At 41.1% G+C, this 15,425-nt stretch overlaps 1 protein-coding gene across 3 annotated transcripts in view; it reads right to left on the bottom strand.

Moving 5' to 3' along the window:
* The window catches only part of SCRN1 (secernin 1), a 55,050-nt gene extending 42,505 nt beyond the window's left edge, over window positions 1-12,545 (bottom strand). For all 3 annotated transcript variants that reach the window (XM_072964735.1, XM_072964738.1, XM_072964736.1), the window contains exon 1: window positions 12,359-12,545. The gene's annotated coding sequence lies outside the window, so the exon portion shown is untranslated. The remainder of the gene's footprint in view (window positions 1-12,358) is intronic.
* Window positions 12,546-15,425: the final 2,880 nt, after the last annotated feature.

The following is a 15,425-nucleotide window of genomic DNA, read 5'->3' as shown; positions in this document are numbered from 1 at the left end:
CCACAGAAATTCAGATTCTAGCATTTCTTGAAAGCTCAAAAGATCTGGCAGCGCTGGGTCCACATTCTTGCATGACAGCAAGACTGGAGCTGAGTAAGGGCTGCTGTCACAGTCCCCTCCCCTCCCTGACACTGAGGCCCGTGGAAGTGCCGGCCCTCATCACCCTTGGGCTATTGCTTTTTTTTTTTCTTTCTTTTTTCAATGTCAGGTCAATTGTACTCAGAGTACAATGCCTGCTTGGCCCTGTAGCCCCAATGTGTACAGGGGCAAGAGAATGACACATTTTAGAGACAAACAGACTCTTGTTCATATCCTGACTCCACCCACTGATCGTGAGAAACAGGCAGGTTATGAACTCTCTCTGGGCCAGAGCTTCTGCATGTGAAAACGGGACTGATCCCCCATACATGACCTAGCACTTGTGTTTATCTGAGACCGTACGGAAAGTACTCAGTCCTGTGGCTATATACAGTGGATGCTCAATAAATGTTAAATCTCCTTCCTCCTACTACTCACTGGTGACGGGTTTGCCACTTTTGCACCAATCCCTACTATGGTCCTTCACCCTCTCACCAATGGTTTGCACCTGGCTTATCAGACACACATTCCAATGTGTAAGTAAAATGTGCTTAAAGGATCAGATGGGAATGGTGGAGCCTCTAGACTGGACCATTAGTTTACAGAGAATACAAATGACACCCTGGGGATGCAATCAGCAAAATCCAGACAATGAGAAACTCTATAGGACAAATCTGACTTCTTCAACCAAAACTGCAAGGAAAAAAAGATGAAGCCAATTGCAATGAATGGAACTTATTTGGATCCTGATTTAAAACAACTGTACAAAAATTATATAAGACAGTTGGGGAAATATGAACACAGATTGGATATTTAATGATAGTAAGGAATTAGTGTTAATTTTTTAGATATAATGATACTATAGTTTTGTCTGAAAAAAAAGAGTCTACATTATCAGAGATACACACTGAAATATTTTCATGTGAAATGCTATAATGAAAGTAACCCAGGGTGGGAAATTCAGATGAGACAAGATTCACTATGTAATAAAGAGGACCAAAGCTGGGCGATGGATATATAGTGGTTTACTATACTGTTCTCTTTTCTATATGCTTGAAAGTTTCTATAATAAATAACTTTTAAACGGTAATGTATATAAGATGTTTAAAATTCTTTTAAGGTTAGAAATAGCACTGGACTGATCTAATACAGGAGTCTTCTTGCAGTTACAACTCATGAGTAACTTATTTGGGGGCTCAGAGTCCCCCCTGAGGAAGGATTATTGGGGCAGGGAAGATGGGGAGGGATTTCGGTTTGGATTGGTACATTGGTGCACTGGGGGAAGCGGCGAGCCCCTGGCCCCCTCTACCCTGCTGTATCTCTTTCCCTCAAGTTTTAAAAGGCCTGTCTCTGCTCATTAGGCTGTGAGCCCCATGAGGGCAAGGACATATATGTAAATCCTTATTTCCCTGGCACCTGGCACGTAGGCTGGCACATAATAAGATCTCGATAAATGTTTGTTGAGCAAATGAAGGGGAAGGAGTTACCTACGTTTCATCTTCAATGAGAGAAAAAGGGCAGGAAACTGACTCTGACAAGGTGCTCCCAAGCTGTGGTTCAATCCATGGGCTTCTCATCTGACCACACAGCCACATGGTCTGCCGAGCAGATACCCAGACATTCTTCCTTAGGGAGTCTGATTCAGTGGGTGTAAGCTGAGATCACAGGAAGGGGATCTGTAACAAATGCCCCGCTGATTCTGATGCAGTCAGTTCAGGCTGGTGTGGAATATCCATTGTTACAGGTTATTTAACCTCTTTTCTTCTCAAAAGTATCATTCATTTTTTCTGTCTGGCTTTTTTCTGTTTTTTTGTTTGTTTGTTTGTTTGTTTACTACAGAAACTTCCATCATACACATACGAGAGAAGAGTACAATAAACCCCCTTAAGGCATCCACCAGCTTCAAGGGCCATCAACTGTCTGCCATCTTGCTTCTCAATTTTATTTTTAAGGAAACCATTTAATTTTAATTGAATGTTGCTGAATTCAGCAAGAGCACTTGCAGCGATACTCTGCCTTCAAGATGAAGGTGGGTGAAACCCATCCCTGGTTGACTTGAGAGAACTATGACAAATGAAGATGTAGGAGGCCGTGTTTTCTTGGTCTCTGGCTTTAAAAACAGGAAATCAGAATACATGATAACCAGGAAGATTTGGATTGTTAATTGTTATTTAAATTTTTTGCATTTTTCACTACTTTAAAGAAATAAAGTCTCACCCAAATCTTTAAGAATGCCTTTTTTAAAAAAAAAAATGTTCTTTATTTAACAAAGACGCAAGGTAAATCCTTTGGGGACAATCATGACTCCTCTGCCTTGGATAAAAAGTGAGAATTTAAGCCAGAAAAAAAGAAGAGCTAGGTATCACTTCAAGCAGCTGAAGATTTCTAAATCAGTAGGACCCGCTAAGAAATATCCTTTGGATGTTTTTTGCTTAATGATTTAAATGATCACAAACTGATTTGTTATTCCATCCCCCAAATACTGCAATTTAGGTTAAGATTAGCAAGAGGAAATGAAAAAAGTGTCTATTTCAAATTTCTAAAACCAAAATTCCAGGTAATTAATGACTATTTAACTTCACCATAGTCCCTGATAATTTAATGGACCACTGCTGCCTCATCTCCCTCTCCCGAAATACAGCCACTTAGATGATCATAAAAATAAAAAAAAAACAAATTTATGACATGTAATTTGCCACCTATACATATCATGGAAAGCTGGGAAATATATAAATAGATGGAACAAGCTGGTGAAATGAAAAGAGATCACACAATTATATATGGTATCATTCAAATTCTGTATATTATATAGTTAGATGATGCAAAAAGGTCATAAGGAAATGCGAAATAATTTTTAAGATCAATAGTATTCCTGGGCTATAGAATCACAGACCATTTCTTAACCTATCTATACTGAGGCATTTTCAAATTTCCCACATGAAAATATAGAATTTGTAATGAAAATTTTTTTAAAAAGTAAAGGAAGAGTTGCAATTGAAATAATCTATTACCCCAATTCATTGCAGCTAATAAATATGGCCTTTCAACAAGGGGCTGAGGAGAACCCCAGAGCTCAGCCATAGCAACTGAATTCATTTCATCTTTTGGCTGCATCTGATTCTGCCACATTTTCAAGATATGGTGACAATGAGAAATATGAATTAAAGCAAAATTTTAACTTAATGAATGATTCCTGTGACAGCCTAATAACTAAGGAAACCCAGAGTTTTCTAAAGATGAATAGAATGTTGCACTCCAAAATCTACACTGATTCATAGGATAAATTAGGGGTAACTGGTCACTTTACAAAAGTATTCTTCAAATCACTCCAGAATTTCTCTATCATGCAAAATATTCTAATATATTTCCCAACTTCTAAACGTCAAAAAATTTTCAGAGACACCTCACATGATCATAGCTGGTTGGGAAAAATATGTAATGAATATATGTTACGAATTAAGCAACACTCTCAGTGCATTGATATGTACTAACTGGCAACAGAATCCTTATAATCTGAAAAATAATGGTGAAGATACATATGGCTCATTATTTATTCTGTGTGTATTTAATGTTGGGACATGTGGACTCAAGGACCACCTTCAAAAACTCCACCACACCCAGTGATCTGTCCATCGCTCTGGTGCGTTTAAAATATGGTTCCACTCAAAAGAAAACTCAGGCTGCATGAGTATCTCTTTTACAAGAGCTCTTCTAAGAATTTTAGAGTGAGGGGAAGAGAAGGGATTAGTTGAATGGCATCCATTTCTCATGGATACCACAACTTTTTTTTTAAATGCAGGAAAGAGTAGATAAACAGCACAAGCAGGATTCATTTTTCATTCAAGCTACCCAAATTAGAAAAATATAGTCAGATCGATCAAGTTCATTGTAAGAAAGATGGCAGGTGGGAAACAGTTTTCCATCTTTTACAGTAATATAAAGAAAGAAAGAAAATGACTTGCATCACACTAATAATATACATTAGATCTGTGCAGTCAGGATAATCTCTCCAAGTGGTTACATAATGGCTCTTTAAGAAAGAGTCAGAGAGACACAGATTCCCAGTGCAGTTACTCCATGTGCTAAATTCTTCATCTGTAAAATGTGGCCATGATGTCTACCATGTGTTGTTATGGGGGTTAAATGAGATAATACACGCAGAGTATCTGGAATAGAGAAACGTTTAAGAAAGGTTTGTTCTTAAAGATTAGGGTTATCTAGTAATTAAAGATAAGGGTTCTGGGGATGTAATGATTATGGAGATAAAGGAAGAAGAATGTGTTTGCAACAGGCAGGTGTGTACGTGGTTAGCTGCCAAAAGCACTCCCTGTGGGAAAGATCTGGGAGCTACTGAACAAGACACATCTAGGGTTCTCTCATTTCCTTCTGCTCTCATTTCTGACATTGCTGCCATTGTGTCCACTAATTTGGCAAGGTTGCTTTGAATTATGACCTTCCTATTCCCACCATCTGTTTTCCTCTCCCATATAAACAATGCATTGTCTCTTCTGATCTTTCCCCATTAATGTGATTTGATATGTACCTGTTAACTCTGTAAACTGGGATTTTAAGAAATCTTCCCAATCACTCTTAAAATGGTGGTTTACACTCTGTCACTGTTGAAAATCAGCTGAACATTCATTTCCTACAGAAGAAATTGGTATCTTGCTAGTATGAAATCAGAGTTACTTTATGCCTAGCAAAATGGACTTAAAAACTACTTTGTAAATGTCCATTAATGCTAAAGCTATTTGCTGTGTTTTCACCATTAGGAAATTTATCCCATTTTATTATCAAAAAGGAACATACACATGAACAGATTAGTGTGTATACATAAATACACATATATGTGTGTGTACATACACATTTATGCAAATATAAGTATATATTACAGATAGAAGGAAGGAAGAGGGACAGAGGGAGGGAGGGAGAAGGGAAGGAAGGAAAGAAGGAAGGAAGAAAGGAAAAGAAAAGGGGGATAAAAGGACATGGAAGGATTAATATCTAACTGAGAGTTAAAAGTGGGACTGAGGGTGGGCCATAGAGATAGAAACTTCACATTTTACCTAGTTATATCATTTTAAATATCTTTTTAGCAAGCTCAGATTACTTCATTGGATTTTTAATTATTTTTTAAAATCTGATTACTTTAGTGCTTAAGAAAGGAGATTTTAAGACATTTCATTTAATTCTTTCAGGTCACTAGGGCACTGCTAAATGCAATTTTAAAATACACTGAGGTTTTAAGAGGAGAAAAAGATATTAAAAGGGCCTTTGATCACTACATGATTTTAACTAGGATTTTTAAACAGTCACCGGAATTACCAGTATGTACTTTGAGCCCCTAACCACCTACAAGCCTTAGGTGCAACCTAAGGGAAAACGGAGCTGAAAAGATCTTCTCAAGGTCTTTATCATCTAGAAGAGGCACTCATGTACGCAGCCAAGAGGGGAGGGCAGTAACCCCACGTAAAACAATGATCTGAAATGCTTATGGGGCCTTTCAAGAACACCTGGCTCACCTTAAGCCCTGGGAGATTAAGGTTAAATATATAAGCATTAAGAGAGAAGAAGGGACCATTAACCATCTCAAGCTCCGACTCTCTGCTTCAGATGAGGCTCAGACTGGAAGGCTCCCAGCTCCCTCCCCTTCCAGTCAACCACCCAGCTCAGTTCATCACCATCTCAGACTGGTTGGGAGCTTCCAGGGGAGAAAGGACAGGTGGATGTGACTGACACATACATCACTTCTTGCCTTCTTGCATCTCAGGTAGCTCACCCATCACAGAGGAGATGGGAACAGGTGGTCTTAGCCATGCCTTCCACTGACAAGAGCTTTGTAACCACCCCAGACTGTCGCTGAGAAGAACGTCCCATGTAAGACCGAAATTGGGGGCAGGTCTGAGAGTGAGGGTGGAAGAAACACAGAGAATGATGGAAAAGGATATGCTCACCACCGGGGAAAGAGTAGGTACAAAGTGCTAGAGGACTGTGGCCCATCTCCCGCACAGATAAAGCAAGTAGAGCCCCCAATACCTCTTTTTCTGCATTTCTTGGCTCTTCCATTCATGTGTTTTCCAAGATGAATTAAACTATTTAAAAAATTGGCAAACTGTTTCTAGCGTCCCTCTGGGCCTATGACTAGAATTACACTACTGACTTTATAGATTCATTTGACAGGAGTAATTAAAATAATCAAAATCATAAAATCTTACATTTTATGTTAGAATATTAAGCATTCACCACATGCTTAATAACATGCTAGCAATATATATATATAAATATGTAGTATATATGAATAATAAAATAATCTACACAGTAATCACAAAGGCATTATTATTTCCATTTTAAAGATGATAAAAGTGAGGTTAATAGTGGTTAAGTCTTGCCCAGGGTCATATAACAAGAAGGTAGTGGAGTGGGAAACCGGACTCCCCAGACTCCAAAATGTCCTTCACCATGAGGCTGCCTTGACTCCATCTTCCCAACCAGAAGCTGGGAGCATCTCTTTGTCGGTGTGGGCTTTTTTCTAAGTCCATCATTGGCATTCTGTAGTTTTCTTTATAGGAGTTCTGCCCATTTTCTGGTAAGTTTACTAGAGAGAGATGTACAAATCCTCAATGAAGAAAACTGTAAAGTTTTAAGGGCACATAGGAGAAGATTTGAAGAGCAGGGAGATATTCCTGTTCTTTGCTGAGAAGATCCAATGCCATAGGGATGAGGTGTCAGTCTTTCCTAAATTAATTCAGAGTCACTTGACAGCAATCAATTTTGGACATAACCTGACAAAAGTGACCCTGAAGTTCATCTAGAAAGGATGTATGGGATGAACCAAGAAGTTTCAGAAATGAAAACCAATGAGGAAAGTCTAGCCCTGCACAGTATTAAACCACATTATAAAGTTTCAATAATTAAAACAGGTGGATACTGATGTAAAAATAGACTAAGAGAGTAGGAACTTGTGAAATACACCCGTATAATAAGAGGAAATTAGTATACGATGAAGGCTGAATGTGAAACTGAGGTGCAAAGGTGTATTAAACAATAAAGTGTTGGGATAATTGACTGTTTGGGATGGGAAAAGGAGGGAAGAAATCTATCCAGATCCCCAACTCACTCCTAATCCCTCCAAAATATTAAGACTGAAAATTTTAAATGTTTAGAGCATTTATAGTGGTAGTACCAGAGGAAGGCTGCTCTTATGGTTGAAGTAAAAGTTATCTCAGTGTGTGGTGTTGTGATAAAGTTATGTAAATTCTAACAGTCCCTTGTGTTTTCTAATATGCCCTACCTCGTCCCACAGAAACCACCTAGCAAAGTTAGCAAACAGCTCCTGTTCATTCCACTTTAAAAAGGAGACTGATAAATGCTTTGATGAGTGACTTGCTCACGGTCACATCCCTAATCAGACCTAGAACCAAGAACTAGACGAACTAGAACCAAGGTTCCCTGACTTGCTGCATTGGAACCTCTCTTTGTACGAACTGCATTCATCTCCTTGCGATGTGTTTGATGTGTTTGTGAAACCAGCTATATCAGAATGTGAAAGTTACTTTCCAGTGTGCTGTGCACTTGTGTCCATGCTGCCTTTTCACCATCCTCGTTACCGTCCCACCACTGTAACCCCTGCCAACCCCAATTCCACTGACTCCAAATCCTACATCACCCTATACTCTGCTTTTTCTGCTTCACAAAGTCTGGTACCCCGGCATACTCTCCCTCTCCATCTACAACGTGTCCCTGAGTACTCGCTTCCTGTAGTCCTTCTCCACTCAGTACCTCCCCTCCAGGGTCTGTTCAAGTTTCTCTCTCCTTCCACATCCAGTTCTATGAACAGTATCACACAACGCAACCCACCTCCACTTTCTTTAATGACCTAGACCAACACAGCCCAACAGAAATATAATGGGAGATAGATCCAAATCACATATACAATTGTATGTTTTCTAGGATCCACATCTAAAAAAGTAAAGGGAAATGGATGGAATTATTTTAGTAACGTATTTTGTTTAAAACCAATATATCCCAAATATTAATCCAACATAGAGGCATACCTCATTTCACTGCATTTTGCTTTACTGTGTTTCAGAGATAATTGCGTTTTTTATAAATTGAAGATTTGTAGCAACCCAGCAAGGAGCAAGCTTATTGGTGCCATTTTCCCAACAGTATTTGCTCACTTTGTGTTTCTGTGTCACATTTTGGTAATTCTCAAAATATTTCAAGGCTTTTCATTATTGTTCTATTTGTTACGATAATCTGTGATCAATGATCTTTGATGTTACTATAGAGAAAGGATTACAACTTGTGGAAGGCTCAGATGACGGTTAGCAGTTTTTAGCAATGAAGTATTTTTAAATTAAGGTATCAACATTGTTTTTTAGACATAAGGCTATTGCATACTAATGGTCTACAGTATAACTATAAGTTTTATATGCCCTGGGAAACCAAAGAATTTGTGTAACTTGTCTTACCTCGATATTTGCTTTATTGTGGTGGCCTGAAACCCAACTTACCATCTCTCCGAGATTTGCCTGCATAATCAACATAAAAACTGTAAATGAACAGTATCTGTTTATTGAAATTCTCTATTTGCAACAACATGCATGAACCCAGACGGTCTTACGCTTAATGAAATATAAGTCAGACAGAGAAAGACAAATACTGTATGTTATCACTTCTATGTGGAATCTAAAAAAGAACAAACAAATGAATATAACAAAACAGACTCACAAATACAGAAAAGCGATTATCAATGGAGAGAGGGAAGGAGGGAGGGACACGATAGGGTGTGAGGATTAAGAGGGACAAACTTACTATGTATAAAAAATGAGCAATCCCCATTACTTCCATTAAAACCGATAAATAAATAAACTTAATTGCCTCCCCATAAATAAATATATAAGCAAATAATTAAAAGTAAGTCCCCAGGATATACTGTACAACACAGGGAACACAGCCATTATTTTATAATAACTTAAAATGTAACATAATCTATACAAATATTGAATCACTATGTTGTACACCTGAAACTAACATAATACTGTACATCAACTATACTCCACTAAAATTTTAAAAATAAAATTATTAATTAAACATTTTAAATTCTTTTTTCATAAAAATTTTTGAAATCCGGTGTGTATTTTACACTCACAACACATCACAGTTCAGACAAGCCACAATTCAAGTGCTCAAAAGCCACATATGGCTAGTGGCTAGGGGCCACTGGATTGCACAGCACAGACCTAGGCTCTCACTCCAAAAAAATGCTTCCAAACTTTCACAGTGACTGATTGTTGCTGGATAAAGGGATCGTGGGTGATTTGCTAAAAATAACTTTGGCTTATCAGTATTTTTCACTGTTCTCCAACAAACACAGATTGCATGTGTTTATGTATTTTTAAAACTTGCGATTTTAAATATCTTTGACATATCAGGAGAATTTAAATGAATGAATCTTCGCATTCATGCTTTAATGCAAGTTATTTTTTTTAATGCCACGTGTGGCATCAGCATCTGTCTTCACTTCAGCATACCCAGCTAGCTATCCATAGACCTAGCTCCTATCTGCTTCACCATCATAAGTTATTCTCCCTGTTCCCTGCCACCCGCCTACCTCCTCCTTCTGCACTTCACTGGATTGAAGGTACAGAATGCCCAGAAGAAATATTTTCCATCCCCTCACCACCTCTGCACAAATTGTAGCCCACGCACAATTTCTAGTTCTGCTTTAGTAGAACTAGGATCACTGGTATATAACTCAAAGAATTCAAATTCAAGTTCTAGAAAAAGCCTCTGCCTTCAGGGCTGCATCAAAGTTATTTTAAAACAGGTTTGTTATTTACTATTAAAGTTAGATATATTCAAATGCTCTTATATGTCTCACCTTGGCTTCTTTTAAAAACTAGACAAGCAACAGCAGCAACTAATTTTTTTAAACAAAGAATACACTTCTTACCTCCAAGATTTTGATATAAAACACACACAAAAAAACCCCCCATAAAATCATGTTTTTGGTGCTTAAATACTGAAGTGGTCTAGTCCCTGGGAAAAAGGGGACATGACATGGGCACAGCTTAAGAAGTTAGGTCTGAAGTCAGGAAACTAAGGTGTAGGCACTTACTTTAAATACTTATAGATTTTTTAATTCATGTTAAAGTTTGGTTTCACAAAGTGTTCGCCATCCTAGTAATGACAGGTTCCCCCTCTTCTCCCAGGCTTTGAAGGGTGGCATGTGGAAGCCTAAAACGGGGAGTTATGAGACCTGGATCTCTGTTCTCACTGCCAATTGCCAACCAGCTATATGACTTTGGGTGCAGTCCTTTTACCCTGCTGGATTTAGCCTCCAGGGCTGTAAAGAGGAGGCTGACAGTTTCTCAGGCTGCTTCCAGCTCACCATTCCTGACCTTTGTACTAATCTTCCTCTATCCCATTATCCCTGAAACATCTGCCTCCTCATACATCTCCTCCTTGCTCAGAGAGAAGATGGCTGGCAACACAGCAGTGAAAGGGGGGGAGGGCTGTTTTTAAAAAATGAGTCAGAATTTACCATTCTGTAGTGCTTCAGGGCTTGCTCATGATGTTAAATCAGTTCTTCCAAAGAAACTTGCTCTAAGGACTGCTATTGGTTATATGAACTGTTCTTAGATAATGTTTATACTAGACATTCATCTTTGACAGCCACTTGTAGGTACGGAACAACACAGGAGTTATCAAACAGGTATCACCAGTCACAAAAACAGACTTTAGTGGAGCCAGAGAAAATCAGACCAAAATCCCAGAGAGATTTAATCAGGTCTTTGCACCAGCTTTTGATAAGTTAGAAAAGATAATTGCAGCTTCCCAAACTTCCCACTTAGCCTCCCCAGAAGCTTGCAGCACCCTAAAATCGAGCCTGCTGCAAGAATTACTCCCTACCACTTAGGGCTAGCGGCAGCTATACCCAGGAGACCCTTCCCTTTGAAAGATTCCCTCACTAAGGCTTAAGTCAGGGGGCAGCTGATATTAGCTGTGGTCTGTGCTCCTTCCGCCTGGCCTGATTTTTCATGCTGCCATTTTGAATTAACACAGGTTTCCTCTGCAACTAATGCATCTTCTAGTCAGGCTTGGAACACAGTAGGCACACACCCACACGCACGCACGCGCAAGCGCGCACACACACACACATCGGGAAGCTGTGCATCAGCATAATTCAAGACACTTGCAAGCCAGAATTAAACAGCAAATCCAGAAAGGCCGTATTATTTGAGAACCTTACCAAGACAGTTTTGAGTCACAGCAAATGACTGCTTCCTTATATGCACTTATTTTTAATGGACATTTTAATCCCCTAAATCCTAGTTCTCGTCAATTCTCTAAAGTTCAAGCGTCCCTCCTGCTTTGCAGATCACACTTGTCTCAGACCTCGAGTGATGTCGCCCGATAATCTGCGCCCCGTCAGACAAGCGAACCAAGGACGTAAAGGCAAACTGAAGTGGATAATCATCTCAGAAATACCAGCGCCTTTTACCAATAAATGCTCCGGCACCCCCACCCGCAAGAACCGCCCCGGGTGTGGCTTAGGGGTGGGGGTTGGGGGTCGTGTCAAGTCCTGCGGCCTGCAAAGACCACAGCAACAGCCCTCAAGAGGAGGGTAGTCCTCCGGACACGATTCGACGACGGGGGACCCGGTGGATACGGGGGCAGAGCCAGGCCAAAGGCAGTGGGCCCGCCAGGCAGCCATGTTCGCGCGAGCCCGCCGGCGCGGCAGGTGCGTTACCTCCGGGAAAGGTGCCAGGTCCTCTCGGCCACCAGCAATGCGCTCGAGCGAGCCACGAATCCCCGGAGCGGCCTGCGAGGTGGCGGGGGAGGGGGGCGCACCGGCACACACCCCAGCAGGGCAACAACTTGGATATTAGGAAACGAAAACACAGGAAAAGCGGCCTAGGGGGTAAGGAGAGTTAAAGGAGGTGGGTTGGGGTGTGGAGAGCTGGGACAGGTTCCAACCAGGCTGCAGTGCCCGCGCCTCGGGGTGGGGCGCCCCTCTCCTGCGCCCCCGCAGCCTGTAGCCGGACCCACCCCCAGCCCGGGGCTGAGGCCCCCTCTTCCCTGCCCCTAGAGACCCCAGCCAGCCCCAGCCAGCATCCGCCGGATTCGGTCTCGGGTAGCACTACCCGCGAGTTTGGAGGGACGGCGGGAGGCGACCAAGCACAGGAGACGGCGATGGCGGATCAGGGTGAAACCCGCCGGGGGAAGCGGTTGCAGATGCCCTCCGCTCCCCGGGGTGCCTGCCACGGCTCACCTACGGGGCGGCGGGCTCCGGGCTCGGCTCTGCGGTGCTGATGCTGAGGCCGGCAAGGGTGCGGGTGCTGCCGCGGCGGCGATTACTGTGGCGACATCGGGGGCTGCAGCTGCAGTGGCGGAGGCGGCCGTCGGCGCTTCCCCCTCCCCAGACTCCCGGCGCTCGGGCCCGCCGCCCCCCGCTAACAGCTGGCCGGGCTCACGTGACCGCGGGGCCCACCCCCAGCTTCCCCCCCCCGCCCCCAACCCCGGCCCAGGGCTGCGCTGCACCCGCGCGCTCCGCCTGGTCGGGGAGGGCGCGTCTGAGTAGGAGGGGCGGTGGAAAGGGCGAATCTCGACGAGGAAAGCGGCTCCCTTCTGCGCGAGTTTTATTTCTTGGTTAGCCGGGTGGCAGCTCTCTTGAAAGGGAGAACTCCGGCTTTAAGTAGCCAGGCCTTACTTTCTCCGGCGCCTCTCCTGAACTCCGCGGTTTTGGTTGCTACGTGCGGGCCTCAGTGCCTAAGCAAGATTTCCCCGCGGAGAAACGTGTCCGTACTTTTGTTGACTCACAGGTCCAGACCAACTCCCTCTCTGGGTTTAAAGGTGCGATTCTGTGCCATGCGGATAAGCGAGACCCTATGCCCTGCACTTGGACACTAAAGCCAAAGAGGTTAAGCAACTCGCCCAAGGTCGCACAGCAAGTAGCAGAGCTAAGTTTCCATACCTGGGTTAATGAATCCACAGACAGGTGACAGATGTGTTGATGCTGGCGTCAAGGTCATTGGTCAGGACATGACCATCCATCTGTTACTTGAACACAAACTGTACCTTTTATAAATTAGTAAGAAATGACCATCTCAAGGGATTTGAAGAGATAGTTCACAGGAAAACAAATGCAATACGACTCAGGCACGTGAAAAAATATTCAAGCTCACCTAACTGCAAATCAAGTACGTATACAAAGCAGCATTTTCCACCTGTCAGATTAGCAAAAATCAGAAAGTTCTATAACCTCCACGGAGGATAATTTGGCAATACCTCCCCAAATAACAAATACATACATAGTTTTTGACCTAAAGATTCTGTTTCTAGAATTTATCCTACAGATATACCAACACAGGTGTGGAATGATATATGAGTACACATTATTTGTGCTAGCAAAGATTAGAAGCTTATGTCTATCAACAGAGAGTGGTTCAAATAAATTACAGCACATCAGTACAATGGAATATTATCCAGCTATTTTAAAAATGAGTTACATCTATTTCTATGTACTGGTATGAAAGATTTCTAACCTATACTAAAGGGAGGGGGACATGTGCAGAACATTGTGTAAATATGTCATCATTTGTGGGGAAAAAAATATCCCTGTATTCATTTGCAAATTCATAGGCTATCTTTGGAAGAATACTGAAGAAACTGTAAGAAACTGTAATAGTAGATGCCACCAGGGACCAGAACTGGGTGACTGAATGCACGGGAGAGGAGAGGTTTTTTTCACGTCTTTTAAAATTATGCCTGTACTTGTGGTTTGCCACAAGCAAATGGATAGTGGGGGAGGGCTGGGGGAATCACTACAGATACTGCAGAATAGAGCAGTGGTTGTAGACCCTTGGAGCACAAAGGGACCAGGTTATGCCTTAAGTCCAAGCAAGGAAACTGTCCTTTTAGTTTTAACCTTTGTCTTTATATTATAGTGGATTGTCTCAGGTTTTGTTTAGAAAGAATATAATTGGATCTTGCTTTTCATTCAGTTAGATGCTCTTAGCCTTTTAATTGGAGTATTTAGATCAGTGGCTCTTAAATGGGGGCAGTTCTGCTCCTGGGGACATTGGCAATATCCGGAGACATTTTTGTTGTCACAGTGGCAGAGGTGAGGGAAGTCTCTACTGGCATCTAGTACATAGAAGCCAGAGATGCTATTAAATATCCTACAATGCAAAGTACAGTCCTCCACAACTAAGAATTATCTGGCCCTGAGTTTGAGAAACTGGATTAGACCATTTTTATGTAATGTAATTATCAATATGATGAGTTTTTAATGTAACATCTTGCTACTTCTGTTTGTTCTATCTGTTCTTCATTTTTTTTGTTTTTTTGCCCTTTACTTGCTTTTTCTTGAAGAATTGAGTATTTTTTCATATTTCATTTTATATCCATGTTTGGTTTATTAGACATACTGATTGTTTTATTTTTTGATTGCTCTAGGATTTACAATATGCATCTGAAACTTATCACTGTCTACCTTAAAATAATGTGATTTCAGATATAATGCAACACACTTTCAACAGTATGCTCCATCCCCCATCTTTACTTCTATTGCTGTCATTTGTTGTAGGTGCAGGTTAGATGGCAATGAGCTCTTTCATGTTTTATCTGAAAAAGTCATTACTTCACTTTCATTCTTGAAACATTTTTGTTGGGTACGTGATTATTCGTTGAGAGCTTCTTTTCTTTCAGAACTTTAAAGGTATCATTCTGTTGTCATAAGACACTGTCACAAGACTTGTAAAAGTTCTGAAGAAAAGTCTGTGTTTGATTGCATTTCTCTCTCTGTATATAATGTGTCCTTTTTTCCCCCATGACTGCTTTAAGAGTTTTCTCTTTAACACATGTTTTGGGCAATATGATTGTAGTGTACCTTGTTCTGCTGTTTTGTTTTTTTTTCCCTATGTTTATCCCATCGAGGCTCACTGGTTTTGGACCTGTACATTTATAATTTTCATCAAATGAGGAAAAATGTTGGCCATCATATCTTTAAATATTTTACCTATTATTCACTGTCTCTCTCAAATTCAGAGACTCCAATTATAGATACACTAGACCACTTGATATTATCTGATAGATCACTGAGGATCTATTCTTTCCCCACCACACCCCCCCACCTCCACTCTTTTTTCTCTCTGTGCTTCATTTTGAATAACTTCTCTTGATATTTCTTTAAGTTTTCTTATCTTCTGTAGTCTCTAATCTAATCTACTTATGGTTAACACTATTGATGAAAGTTTTTTTTATCAGATATTTAATTCTTTACCTCTTTAAGTTTTACTGGGTTCTTTTTATACCATCCATTTCTCATAACATGTGTT

This window comes from Vicugna pacos, chromosome 7 (genome assembly GCF_048564905.1).
Source record: "Vicugna pacos chromosome 7, VicPac4, whole genome shotgun sequence".
Lineage (NCBI taxonomy): Eukaryota > Metazoa > Chordata > Mammalia > Artiodactyla > Camelidae > Vicugna > Vicugna pacos.
The sequence above is the reverse complement of the archived record's forward strand: the minus strand, read 5'-3'. Positions and strand labels throughout refer to the sequence as shown.